The sequence below is a fragment of the Pezoporus flaviventris genome, unplaced genomic scaffold (genome assembly GCF_033815535.1).
Source record: "Pezoporus flaviventris isolate CSIRO_AGI_PZ_B2104156 unplaced genomic scaffold, CSIRO_AGI_Pfla_v1 ptg000022l, whole genome shotgun sequence".
Taxonomy (NCBI): Eukaryota; Metazoa; Chordata; class Aves; order Psittaciformes; family Psittacidae; genus Pezoporus; species Pezoporus flaviventris.
The window spans coordinates 3,222,896-3,231,259 of record NW_026892570.1 but is presented as its reverse complement, the minus strand read 5'-3'; the positions used below and the strand labels follow the sequence as shown (position 1 = coordinate 3,231,259).

Below are 8,364 nucleotides of genomic sequence, written 5' to 3'. Positions count from 1 at the left end.
TGAGGGAGAAGGGGAGGGGGAGCCTTTCTCCGTAGACCAGGGAGCTGGGACCGCTCGGCTTGGTCTGGGAGAACACTGAGAAAGGACCTGATGCCTGGCGGCGGTGCGAGCGGGTGGGATGCCCTTCCTGAGCTAGAGCGCAGGGTGTGCGTGTATAGATCTGACCCAGATCAGATGGTGCTGGCGAGCGCTGCCGCTGGCAGCTCGCGGCTCTGCAGGCATCCGTGGTGCCCGATCTCGGTCCGGTTGCTGGCTTCTCGCCGGCTGATCGCACCTCGCTGCGAATCGGAGCTTGCTGAAGACGCAGTGCTGACTGCGGTGTTCTGGGAGTCGTGAGTGAGCGGGGCGGGTGGGTCAGCTATGCGGTCCTTCTGGCAGTGTGCCGAATTTGCACTGCCGAATTTGGAAGAAGACTTGAGGCGATTTTTTTTTTCTTATTTTTCTCCCGTGTCAGACATTTCCTCTTCTTCCTTTTGTCCTCTCTGATTTAATGAAGCAGATCTGATAGAGATTACGTAACTGTTGCTCTGCAGAGTGCACTGGGATATGCTGATTATCTCTTTTGTCAGGGGGGAACCAGCGGACAAAAGATGTCTAAGGGAACTACATTTCAGAGCCGGTTTTACAGTGGGTTGGATGTTTTATTTTTCTTTTCAAAATGCATAAACCGAATGCGTCCAGTGTTTCTAGCAAAGATCGCCAGCAAAAGACAGCGGCTAATCTAATTTACTAACCAAATAGGGGCTAGCTTAAGCAGGTTTTACCTTTGAGGTTATGAGGAAGTAGCTAGATTTTAAAATTAAAACATTAGCTTCTCCCATCACCCTTTCTATTCATCGTGTGCTCAAAGCACAGAGCATTTGTATGTGGAGGAAAGTAACAGGAGAAAGCTCAGTATGAACTGTTAAACCAATGACAGCACCTACTTCATATGTCAGAATTGCATTTAGTTCAGCGGCTGTTGGAAATGCCTGATGATTCATAGTTGCACTGTACTTACATGTAATTTTTTGGGTAATCATAGAATCCTAGAATGGTTTGGGTTGGAAAGGACCTTAAAATCATCTGGTCCCAGCCCTCTGCCATGGTCAGGGACACTTCACACTAGATCAGGCTGCTCAAAGCCCTGTCCAGCCTAGTCTTGAACACTGCCAGGAGTGAGGCATCCACAACTTCTTTGGGCAACCTGTGCCAGTGCCTCACCAGCCTCATAGTTAAGAACTTCTTCCTCATATCTAACCTAAATCTTTCCTGTGTAAGTTTAAACCCACTACCCGTTGTCTTACTGCTGCAGGTCCTGATAAAGAATTCCTCTCCAGCATCCTTGTAGGCCCCCTTCAAATATTGGAAGGCTGCTACGAGGACTTAATGCAGCCTTCTGTTCCCCATATATGTAACTCCATCTTGTAATGATCTCAAGGTTATGGCAGCAAAGAGTAGATCATTATTGTTAAACCTGATAGTGGTTAAAACATCTGTAAATGAAAACTAGTTGTATCTTTAATGCAGAAAACAGTGATGCCTGGACCAGCACTCTGTTCTGTAGAAAGACTGTTTATTTTCTGGGGAATTCCATTCTTAAATTCAAGAGAATAGGACTATAGCCCATATAATAATCTGTAATAATCATTTAACCATGAAATTAACAACCCTCCCCCCCATATATAATGAAAATTAGTTTCTGAAAAGGTGGTATGTTTAAAGCTTGTCACAGATGCTTTCATTAGCAAATACACGTTTGTGTTAGTGCACAGGCTGAATGGTGACAATTATGAGCTGGCTTTTGTGAAGTAATTGTGGAGATCTCAGTCCAGTTCTTAACAAACCAATGAATGGATGCCTCATAACTAACTGTAAGTAACTACCACTTCTCTTGCAAAAATACCAAGCATCAAAAATGAACAGCAAGTTGGTTATGTGTGTGTCAAATGACTGTAGCAGTTTAAAAGTTAACACAGGTTCAGTGCAGTAACCGCTAAACTGAGATAACTTTGAGAATATCAAAGCACTTTGATATGATACAATGAAGCATGTTGATAGAGCGCTGTAAAGGACTGATCTAAGTTCTGGTACTTGTGATACTCACATGGGAACATCCAGAGAAATAAAATTGCTTTTTACTGATTTTTAGGTTCCACACACAGAATTATTTTTTTTTTTATAGATGACAAGTTACTAGTATTTAAAATGGCTTGGTGTTTAATGCAAAAGTATCCTTGTTTTCCTTAGCCAAGAACACACGTGTAGGATCCTTAAGGTAGGCCTCAGTGTTCAGCAAAACAGAAAAGCAACTAGATAATTCTTGTGGTTGTGTCTAAAACGTGTGCTTCCTTCTTGAAGTGAGAGTACATAAAATGTATGAGTTATGAGGAACTCGCTTCAACATTAATTAAATATCTTTGTTCCTATAATACAGTAAGAACACATCATCGTCATCATATACTTGAATAGGCTGCTTAATTTAAGAAAGCTTCAGCTAACAATATACTAGTTTATGGTGTAATCAGTTGACTACCGGCTATTTTTGTCTTTTCAAAGTGATGTTACATTAATTTTGAAGGTACTGATGTATTTTATATGAGTTTGTAATACAGAGTGCCTATTTTTACACTGCAGAAACTCGTACTAAAGCATGATGAATTTCTTAAGGATACTTAAGAGGAAAAATGAGGAAACTTGTCCTTTGCTGTTCAGTTTTAAGAAAAAAAAATTCCTGTAAAAGGAGCTTTGACTGGCATAAGCAAAAAGGCAGTCTTTGAAGTACTGTGTGCACAAAGGTCAGTGAAATAAAATGGAAAACACAATTTACTAATAAGTTTTGTCTTTTTATAATGTATTCTCATGCTGTGCATGCTATACTTAAAATGTGCTAAATAAATGGAAGCAGGTTAAATAGTTAAATCTTGTTTACCCTAAAAATCACAAATCTTAAGAGAGTCCCAAGGTGACCTGTTTGTACAAAATTACATCATTTGTTTATACTTTTCTGAACAACACAGAGAACCTTCCCTGTCCCTCCAGAAACATCTTCAGTCCATTGTGGGAAGAGAGGTCACCTACTGCAAGTTACTGTCAGTTAGCTTTACCCCCAGAAGCAGGAATCAGACATTTTTGAAGATTATTTTTTATCTTTTACACTAGTTAAAGCACCGCTGATTTTTCAGGAGCTTACCATTGATTTGGATGCCCTTATTAACAAATAACTGGTGTGGGGAGAAAAGGAAAATGGAGGCATATGAAAGTATGCAAATACTTTCACAAACAGAATATTTCTTTCAGCTGGGCCAAAGTTTATTTTAAGTCTTGCTGTTCTTTAATGTGCCTGTATGTTAAAAAAATTACAAGAAGATTCAGATTGTTTCAAATTAAGGATCTGTTTTAAAACAGAACCAAAAAACCTGAAAAGCTGCCACAGTTTGAAGGTTCACAGCTTACCTGACAGCTTTGTCCTAATATAAGCTGTCAGAACCTGGTGCACTGATTTAACTAAAAATAATAGTCAGGGTATGAAGAAGCAGCAACATGTTGCCCTCAGTGCACAAATGAAATGACATGCATGAATTTTTATTTTAACTGTGAGTGTGGAGGTTCTTGTTTGACTGAAGCACATGAGATTTGCTCTGGGTTTTGGTCACGGTGTGTTAATGTCCTGCATATGTAAATTAAATGTGATTGTTAATAGGCATATGGTTTGGTTCGAGCTTTCAAAACATGTGTATTGCTTTAGACATTTGTCCCCTTCCTTCCTTCAAAAACAACACCCTGTCCTTCCCACCCCCAAACTCCAGAACACTTTTACAAAAATACCCACCAGGGTACAAATACGTATGTTCTTAATTACATTGTGCAAAGAATATTGATTTATTATTCCATTTGTAATATTACAAAAGCAAGAGTAGATGAATGAACCACAGATGTGAAGCTGAACTGAAATGCTTTTGTATGCATTGAAATATACATGTAACAGAGCACAAAAGATCTTCTCAGAGGTGAAAAAGAACAGAAGCTGGAGAAGTACCAAGTGTTCTAATGATTAGGAAGGGATGGCATATCTAAACAGCCACAACAAATTATCTAGTGTATATGGGGAGACAAGTATTTGCTTTCAAATGAGGGAGTGGTTGTTTTACAGCCTTAAGGAGAGCTGGTAGCTTTGTTCATTATCTTGAACTGACTGGATATGTTCAATACATAGAGGTATGGAAACTGGTGAGGTACACTTAATTAGTGCAGCTTAAGATTTAATAGGAAACAATGAGTAAGCAGGTGATAACTACAGGGGAGGAAGATAGAATTCAGTAACACTTAGGCATTGCTACCCATTACAGTATTTTGAAGAGCTTTTTCTCATTCTCCTTGCTTTTTCATGCTCCCAGAGGGGATAATCATTAACTTTTAACATTATTTGTGATTATTTTAGCTGTATGGTCTTATCCTGGAAGTCATACTGTACTGCTTACATAGTAGCAAATGTTGATTTAATGGACTATAAACATGCAGTCGGGAGTGGGGAGCTTGTCTTTGTTTGAAAACTTGCGTCTGAATAAACGTCAGCAGTGTTGCTTGATTCATTGCTTGTATTACCTTGTCAAAAATACTAAATGAATGCAATGTGATTTGTGTAAACTAAAAAGGCAGCTTATATGTTTACGACACTGGACACCACTGATGTCCTTGCCTTTCCACATTGTGTGTAGATTGACATATGTGTTTGGATTGTCCTGTTAAGAAGTGTATCTTCTGTATTTTTTGTTTACATTAACGATGAGTAAAATTAATGGGTTTCACAATAGAAGTAGCTGCATTAGGCATGTTACTATCACTTGTTTTTTTCTGAAATGAAGTTAACGCTTTTTGCCAGTCTTAATTTGGATATGCTATTGTGTCTTTTTTTAGTGAAGAATTACCGTATTTTGAGCTGATTTTTGTAGTGTACCAGGACACATACAGAGCTATTTAAAAACATTATTTTCTTAACTGACTTAAGTAAACTGACTTTGACTTCAACTTTGAAAAATTTGAGAGATTTTTATCTACATCCCTTTACTTGCCAGAGCCTGCATGAAACTATTTTTGTCTTTGCCTGAGTCATACTTGAGGTGATTCCATGTCTTCTTCTTGGCTTTAAACAAAGTTATGCATTTAAAATAATTCCATGAATAGAACTTCACAGAAAACTTGTAGCTGTACTGTTTGCTGTTTTAAGTATTCTCTCTTAATTGTCATCCAGCCTGACTAGTGTTACAGAAGAAGCAAGATTGGCCCCACCTGTTGCCAGTGTACTGGTAAATTCCCACATTCTGATTATCTGCCGCCTTCTTGTTCAGACTTAGATGACTGGAGAAATCTGTACGGCAGGTGAGCGAGGAATCTCCTTCCAAATACATGTGTATTTTCTGATCGTAACCCACAGGTTTAGAGTTTCTAGGAACATTCAGTTGTTTGCTGGAGAAAGATCAAGAGACTAATCAAATCAAGGATGATACCTTAATCACTCATATTCATTCATATTAATATGGTGGGAAGTGAACTTAATATATGTAATTGAGTGTTTATGCATGAATTTTATTGTAATGGACTAAAGAAACCGTTATACCACTTCAAACTTGAATTAATTCCACCAGAACTCTAGTTGAGTTTCCTGATTTAATGGGTAGAAAGCGGCTGATGCTGATTGGCTATAGGTCACACTGTATTTAACCGGGCCCAGGTAGGAGGACTGGTGTCTCCTGTCTGTAATAGTTACTCAAAAGTAGTCCCCTGCCCCCAACTTGTGCAGTTTCTGCTTACTTGCCAGTAAAGTGTCTTTGTTATGTGTTGAGAAAGTATAGTTGGATATGTCTCCTGCACAGGTTATCTGTGAACATTTGCATGGATGGTACAAACAGAACTTACCTTTCTAACACTAAAACACCATCTGTGTTAAACGAGTAACAGCAGTAACTGTAAAATTCAGGTGAATCAGGCCTAAGGAAGAGCTGCCAACTGTCACCCAAAATGCACATCTACTTGCTTTGGGTATCTTCGTTCCTTTCGAGTGAAATAAATTGTAGTGTGTAAGACAGTATTTGCAAGTTCTGTAGCCAGGTGTATGCATTTTGAAAGACAAGATAAATAAAAATGTCGACAATGTAAAGGACCTGAAATCTGCTTTTTGCTGAGTAAGAACAGGTAACTCCATGGTTGCAGATAGTTATTGGGAAAAGAACCTTGCACATTTCTATTGGGGATTGTGCTTTTATCATTAGGTATTATTGGTAGAAATGAGATTTGAACTGAATTTCAGTTTACCAGCTTTCGCTAAAGGGCTGCTTCTCCTTTGTATACACATGGCCTCAGAATTCTAAGCAGTTTCCTTTTTTCGTTTGAGGAACTTAATGAAGAAGGAAATATCACTCCTTGGTTGTTACAGATAAACAAGTGTCAAGGAGTGAGGATTAAATTGCTCACTTCCAGAAGTCTGCAGTGATACTGAGTAGCTCAAACCTGGGCATGCAGAGGTTTAAACATATAAAGTATTTCTCTTTTGCAAAGACTTTGAGGGGAAGGGAAGGAGAGGGGGAGAAAATGAAGCCTTTGCTTTTTACAAATCACTAATGAGTTTTCTTACTTGCTCCAGAGCTCCCTCAGTGCCCAAGGCAGCAAGGACCCTGTGACTGTGAGGGTGGTGAGGCACTGAACAGGTTGCCCAAGAAGACGTAAATGCTCCATCCCTGGCAGTGTTCAAGGCCAGACTGGACAGAGCATTGGGCAACGGAGCTAGTGTGAGGTGTCTTTGACCACGGCAGGGGGGTGGAACTAGATGATCTTATGGCCCTTTCCAACCCAAACCTTCTATGATTCTATGATCCGCGGCTTCACTGCTGTTGCGAGTACTTACCTGCCGTGAATAAAGGGTGTGACAGTTCCCCCAGGCGAGGGGCATCGTACCGCGCAAGTGGAAGAAGGAAGCCCGGGTGCGAGCGGACGGTGTGACAGGTAACCCGGCAAGGCAGGTTCACTCGAGTAGTCATGCTAGTCCTGCAACCATCGCATTCCCACACGCCCCCAGTTCTTGCAGCCTGAGGCAACCCGCGCCCTTCCTCGACACAGGCCTGGCAGCTCCGTGCCGCGGGGTAGGCCCGCAGCAGCACTGCGCCTGAGGCGAACCGGGAGAAAGCAGCTCGCGGCCAGGTGAAAATCTTTCCCACTTCGCCCTCCGCCCGCCAGCTTGGCTCCGCTCCGTCCCTCGCGGGCCGGCACAGGTGTCGCACAGGCCTAGCAACGTGCTTCCCCCCCCCGTGGCGGCGACGGCGCCTGCGCACGGCCGAGGCGCGGCAGGAGAGGCCGTGACGCGTTGCGGTGAAGGCAGGTTCCTGCCGCCGCTCGCGTGAAGGCGGCTGGGATGCAGCGTGGAGCCGCCGGGCCGGCGCGGCTGGGCGGCCTCGCCTGAGCGCCGCGGGTGAGGGGCACCCCTCCTGCAGCCTCACCCGCCCCTCAGGAGGGCTGCGGGGCAACCCCGGCCCTCGAGACGGCTGGGGCCTCAGAGGTGAAGCCCCGCGAGCACGCATCGTCCTCCCTAGTGCGGGCCGAGCTGCAGTGGGGGCAGGGCCGGGCGGGGCAAGACTAGGCGCCAGCGGGGAGGGACCGGGGCCGGGACCGAGGCGGGGTCCTACCCGGCGCCCGGCCTACCCCCTACGGATTCACCCCGTGCCGGGTGGCTGTGTCATCCGTCCCGGGGAACGGCGAGTGTACGTGGGGACGCGGGGCCACTGCAGCTGTCTCCGGGATCCGCGCCCTGGAGGTGGTACCAGCCCTACGGTAGGAGCACTGCCTGGCGTGGGGCCTGAATGGGGTGTCGGGTCTGCCCGCGGCGGGAGGGACGTTTACTCTTCGCACTTCACGGTTCGGTGCGCGGCCCGCTCAGAGGCTCTTCTCGGCATTACACCGAGTCGACGTTGCAGCACAACTTTTACGTTCCACGAAGCGGAAAGGCTAAGGGTGACCCCTGTCCCGCTGCTCTCGGTGAGGCTGTAGCTGTGTGGCTCCTGCCTGGCCCGACCGCGTAACCTGTCATAGGCAGTGCGTTGAAAACACGGCGGCCGGGATGGCTTCTGCTGAATGGCTGCTGAACTTAACGTTCTCTGGGGAGGCCTTTATTAATATTTGGGTGTGTTTTAATTTTCCTCCCTCCTACTGCAGTTGTGGAAATCTAGCACAGCAAATGCTTCTCTAGGTGTCGGTTCAAGTGCGTGACAGAGAGAATCTGAGAAATGGGCTGTGGATTGGGGAGTGGTGTGGTGTTTCTTTTCATTATAAACTGTTTTCAGGCCCTGGGCTTTGTCAGATGCTTAGGTATGCTGACCTGGGTGAACTTCAGTTATG

At 44.0% G+C, this 8,364-nt stretch overlaps 1 protein-coding gene and 1 long non-coding RNA gene across 3 annotated transcripts in view; both read left to right on the top strand.

The window, feature by feature from the left end:
* The first annotated feature begins 177 nt into the window (after nucleotides 1-177).
* LOC133270781 (uncharacterized) lies at nucleotides 178-3,377 on the top strand. Of its 2 annotated transcripts, none has more exons than XR_009743904.1 (3): nucleotides 178-1,857; nucleotides 2,702-2,777; nucleotides 3,022-3,377. It is a non-coding gene; the product is annotated as an uncharacterized LOC133270781 (long non-coding RNA). The 2 variants fall into 2 exon arrangements; XR_009743903.1 differs by having other exon boundaries at nucleotides 3,000-3,377.
* Nucleotides 3,378-7,300: 3,923 nt separating this feature from the next.
* The window catches only part of AGTPBP1 (ATP/GTP binding carboxypeptidase 1), a 67,529-nt gene continuing 66,465 nt past the window's right edge, over nucleotides 7,301-8,364 (top strand). The window contains exon 1 of the mRNA XM_061456278.1: nucleotides 7,301-7,528. The gene's annotated coding sequence lies outside the window, so the exon portion shown is untranslated. The remainder of the gene's footprint in view (nucleotides 7,529-8,364) is intronic.